Source organism: Mya arenaria, chromosome 10, assembly GCF_026914265.1.
Source record: "Mya arenaria isolate MELC-2E11 chromosome 10, ASM2691426v1".
Taxonomy (NCBI): Eukaryota; Metazoa; Mollusca; class Bivalvia; order Myida; family Myidae; genus Mya; species Mya arenaria.
Window position 1 is genome coordinate 6,572,495 of NC_069131.1, and position 6,000 is coordinate 6,578,494.

The window sequence follows — 6,000 nt, forward strand, 5'->3', positions numbered from 1 at the left end:
ACGAGTATACCTTACCACCCGTCCAGGAGGCGCTATGGTCTAGGCTGCATGAGTATACCTTACCACCCGTCCAGGAGGTGCTATGGTCTAGGCTGCATGAGTATACCTTACCACCCGTCCAGGAGGCGCTATGGTCTAGGCTGCACGAGTATACCTTACCACCTGTCCAGGAGGCGCTATGGTCTAGGCTGCATGAGTATACCTTACCACTTGTCCAGGAGGCGCTATGGTCTAGGCTGCACGAGTATACCTTACCACCCGTCCAGGAGGCGCTATGGTCTAGGCTGCATGAGTATACCTTACCACCCGTCCAGGAGGCGCTATGGTCTAGGCTGCACGAGTATACCTTACCACCTGTCCAGGAGGCGCTATGGTCTAGGCTGCATGAGTATACCTTACCACCCGTCCAGGAGGCGCTATGGTCTAGGCTGCATGAGTATACCTTACCACCTGTCCAGGAGGCGCTATGGTCTAGGCTGCATGAGTATACCTTACCACCTGTCCAGGAGGCGCTATGGTCTAGGCTGCACAAGTATACCTTACCACCCGTCCAGGAGGCGCTATTGTCTAGGCTGCACGAGTATACCTTACCACCTGTCCAGGAGGCGCTATGGTCTAGGCTGCATGAGTATACCTTACCACCTGTCCAGGAGGCGCTATGGTCTAGGCTGCATGAGTATACCTTACCACCCGTCCAGGAGGCGCTATGGTCTAGGCTGCACGAGTATACCTTACCACCCGTCCAGGAGGCGCTATGGTCTAGGCTGAATGAGTATACCTTACCACCTGTCCAGGAGGCGCTATGGTCTAGGCTGCACGAGTATACCTTACCACCTGTCCAGGAGGCGCTATGGTCTAGGCTGCACGAGTATACCTTACCACCCGTCCAGTAGGCGCTATGGTCTAGGCTGCATGAGTATACCTTACCACCCGTCCAGGAGGCGCTATGGTCTAGGCTGCATGAGTATACCTTACCACCTGTCCAGGAGGCGCTATGGTCTAGGCTGCATGAGTATACCTAACCACCCGTCCAGGAGGCGCTATGGTCTAGGCTGCACGAGTATACCTTACCACCTGTCCAGGAGGCGCTATGGTCTAGGCTGCATGCGTATACCTTACCACCTGTCCAGGAGGCGCTATGGTCTAGGCTGCACGAGTATACCTTACCACCTGTCCAGGAGGCGCTATGGTCTAGGCTGCATGAGTATACCTTACCACCTGTCCAGGAGGCGCTATGGTCTAGGCTGCACGAGTATATCTTACCACCTGTCCAGGAGGCGCTATGGTCTAGGCTGCATGAGTATACCTTACCACCCGTCCAGGAGGCGCTATGGTCTAGGCTGCATGAGTATACCTTACCACCCGTCCAGGAGGCGCTATGGTCTAGGCTGCATGAGTATACCTTACCACCCGTCCAGGAGGCGCTATGGTCTAGGCTGCATGAGTATACCTTACCACCCGTCCAGGAGGCGCTATGGTCTAGGCTGCACGAGTATACCTTACCACCCGTCCAGGAGGCGCTATGGTCTAGGCTGCACGAGTATACCTTACCACCCGTCCAGGAGGCGCTATGGTCTAGGCTGCATGAGTATACCTAACCACCTGTCCAGGAGGCGCTATGGTCTAGGCTGCATGAGTATACCTTACCACCTGTCCAGGAGGCGCTATGGTCTAGGCTGCATGAGTATACCTTACCACCTGTCCAGGAGGCGCTATGGTCTAGGCTGCACGAGTATACCTTACCACCTGTCCAGGAGGCGCTATGGTCTAGGCTGCATGAGTATACCTTACCACCCGTCCAGGAGGCGCTATGGTCTAGGCTGCATGAGTATACCTTACCACCCGTCCAGGAGGCGCTATGGTCTAGGCTGCATGAGTATACCTTACCACCTGTCCAGGAGGCGCTATGGTCTAGGCTGCATGAGTATACCTTACCACCCGTCCAGGAGGCGCTATGGTCTAGGCTGCACGAGTATACCTTACCACCCGTCCAGGAGGCGCTATGGTCTAGGCTGCATGAGTATACCTTACCACCCGTCCAGGAGGCGCTATGGTCTAGGTTGCTGGAGTATACCTTACCACCCGTCCAGGAGGCGCTATGGTCTAGGTTGCTGGAGTATACCTTACCACCCGTCCAGGAGGCGCTATGGTCTAGGCTGCATGAGTATACCTTACCACCCGTCCAGGAGGCGCTATGGTCTAGGCTGCATGAGTATACCTTACCACCCGTCCAGGAGGCGCCAAGGTCTAGGATACAGGAGTTTACCTTACCACCTGTCCAGGAGGCGCCTTGGTCTAGACTGCATGAGTATACCTTACCACCTGTCCAGGAGGCGCCATGGTCTAGGCTGCATGAGTATACCTTACCACCTGTCCAGGAGGCGCTATGGTCTAGGCTGCACGAGTATACCTTACACCACCTGTCCAGGAGGCGCTATGGTCTAGGCTGCACGAGTATACCTTACCACCTGTCCAGGAGGCGCTATGGTCTAGGCTGCATGAGTATACCTTACCACCTGTCCAGGAGGCGCTATGGTCTAGGCTGCACGAGTATACCTTACCACCTGTCCAGGAGGCGCCTTGGTCTAGGTTGCATGAGTATACCTTACCACCTGTCCAGGAGGCGCTATGGTCTAGGCTGCATGAGTATACCTTACCACCTGTCCAGGAGGCGCTATGGTCTAGGCTGCACGAGTATACCTTACCACCCGTCCAGGAGGCGCTATGGTCTAGGCTGCACGAGTATACCTTACCACCCGTCCAGGAGGCGCTATGGTCTAGGTTGCACGAGTATACCTTACCACCCGTCCAGGAGGCGCTATGGTCTAGGCTGCATGAGTATACCTTACCACCCGTCCAGGAGGCGCTATGGTCTAGGCTGCATGAGTATACCTTACCACCTGTCCAGGAGGCGCTATGGTCTAGGCTGCATGAGTATACCTTACCACCCGTCCAGGAGGCGCTATGGTCTAGGCTGCATGAGTATACCTTACCACCCGTCCAGGAGGCGCTATGGTCTAGGCTGCATGAGTATACCTTACCACCTGTCCAGGAGGCGCCTTGGTCTAGGTTGCTGGAGTATACCTTACCACCTGTCCAGGAGGCGCTATGGTCTAGGTTGCATGAGTATACCTTACCACCCGTCCAGGAGGCGCTATGGTCTAGGCTGCACGAGTATACCTTACCACCCGTCCAGGAGGCGCTATGGTCTAGGTTGCACGAGTATACCTTACCACCTGTCCAGGAGGCGCTATGGTCTAGGCTGCATGAGTATACCTTACCACCTGTCCAGGAGGCGCCTTGGTCTAGGCTGCATGAGTATACCTTACCACCTGTCCAGGAGGCGCCTTGGTCTAGGTTGCATGAGTATACCTTACCACCTGTCCAGGAGGCGCCTTGGTCTAGGTTGCATGAGTATACCTTACCACCCGTCCAGGAGGCGCTATGGTCTAGGCTGCATGAGTATACCTTACCACCCGTCCAGGAGGCGCTATGGTCTAGGCTGCATGAGTATACCTTACCACCTGTCCAGGAGGCGCTATGGTCTAGGCTGCATGAGTATACCTTACCACCCGTCCAGGAGGCGCTATGGTCTAGGCTGCATGAGTATACCTTACCACCTGTCCAGGAGGCGCTATGGTCTAGGCTGCATGAGTATACCTTACCACCCGTCCAGGAGGCGCTATGGTCTAGGCTGCACGAGTATACCTTACCACCTGTCCAGGAGGCGCTATGGTCTAGGTTGCATGAGTATACCTTACCACCTGTCCAGGAGGCACTATGGTCTAGGTTGCATGAGTATACCTTACCACCCGTCCAGGAGGCACGCTGGTCTAGGCTGCATGAGTATACCTTACCACCTGTCCAGGAGGCGCTATGGTCCAGGCTGCATGAGTATACCTTACCACCCGTCCAGGAGGCGCTATGGTCTAGGCTGCATGAGTATACCTTACCACCTGTCCAGGAGGCGCCTTGGTCTAGGCTGCATGAGTATACCTTACCACCCGTCCAGGAGGCGCTATGGTCTAGGCTGCATGAGTATACCTTACCACCTGTCCAGGAGGCGCCATGGTCTAGGCTGCATGAGTATACCTTACCACCCGTCCAGGAGGCGCTATGGTCTAGGTTGCTGGAGTATACCTTACCACCTGTCCAGGAGGCGCCATGGTCTAGGCTGCATGAGTATACCTTACCACTTGTCCAGGAGGCGCTATGGTCTAGGTTGCTGGAGTATACCTTACCACCTGTCCAGGAGGCGCTATGGTCTAGGCTGCATGAGTATACCTTACCACCTGTCCATGAGGCGCTATGGTCTAGGCTGCATGAGTATACCTTACCACCCGTCCCGGAGGCGCTATGGTCTAGGCTGCATGAGTATACCTTACCACCTGTCCAGGAGGCGCTATGGTCTAGGCTGCATGAGTATACATTACCACCTGTCCAGGAGGCACTATGGTCTAGGCTGCATGAGTATACCTTACCACCCGTCCAGGAGGCGCTATGGTCTAGGCTGCATGAGTATACCTTACCACCCGTCCAGGAGGCGCTATGGTCTAGGCTGCATGAGTATACCTTACCACCTGTCCAGGAGGCGCCTTGGTCTAGGTTGCTAGAGTATACCTTACCACCCGTCCAGGAGGCGCCATGGTCTAGGCTGCATGAGTATACCTTACCACCCGTCCAGGAGGTGCCATGGTCTAGGCTTCATGAGTATACCTTACCACCCGTCCAGGAGGCGCTATGGTCTAGGCTGCATGAGTATACCTTACCACCCGTCCAGGAGGCGCCATGGTCTAGGCTGCATGAGTATACCTTACCACCCGTCCAGGAGGCGCTATGGTCTAGGCTGCATGAGTATACCTTACCACCTGTCCAGGAGGCGCCATGGTCTAGGCTGCATGAGTATACCTTACCACCCGTCCAGGAGGCGCTATGGTCTAGGCTGCACGAGTATACCTTACCACCCGTCCAGGAGGCGCCTTGGTCTAGGCTGCATGAGTATACCTTACCACCTGTCCAGGAGGCGCCTTGGTCTAGGCTGCATGAGTATACCTTACCACCTGTCCAGGAGGCGCTATGGTCTAGGTTGCTGGAGTATACCTTACCACCCGTCCAGGAGGCGCTATGGTCTAGGCTGCACGAGTATACCTTACCACCCGTTCAGGAGGCGCTATGGTCTAGGCTGCACGAGTATACCTTACCACCCGTCCAGGAGGCGCTATGGTCTAGGCTGCACGAGTATACCTTACCACCTGTCCAGGAGGCGCTATGGTCTAGGCTGCACGAGTATACCTTACCACCTGTCCAGGAGGCGCTATGGTCTAGGCTGCATGAGTATACCTTACCACCTGTCCAGGAGGCGCTATGGTCTAGGCTGCATGAGTATACCTTACCACCTGTCCAGGAGGCGCTATGGTCTAGGCTGCATGAGTATACCTTACCACCTGTCCAGGAGGCGCTATGGACTAGGCTGCAGGAGTATACCTTACCACCTGTCCAGGAGGCGCCATGGTCTAGGCTGCATGAGTATACCTTACCACCCGTCCAGGAGGCGCCATGGTCTAGGCTGCATGAGTATACCTTACCACCCGTCCAGGAGGCGCTATGGTCTAGGCTGCATGAGTATACCTTACCACCCGTCCAGGAGGCGCTATGGTCTAGGTTGCTGGAGTATACCTTACCACCCGTCCAGGAGGCGCCATGGTCTAGGCTGCATGAGTATACCTTACCACCCGTCCAGGAGGCGCCTTGGTCTAGGCTGCATGAGTATACCTTACCACCCGTCCAGGAGGCGCTATGGTCTAGGCTGCATGAGTATACCTTACCACCTGTCCAGGAGGCGCCTTGGTCTAGGCTGCATGAGTATACCTTACCACCCGTCCAGGAGGCGCTATGGTCTAGGCTGCACGAGTATACCTTACCACCTGTCCAGGAGGCGCTATGGTCTAGGCTGCATGAGTATACCTTACCACCTGTCCAGGAGGCGCTATGGTCTAGGCT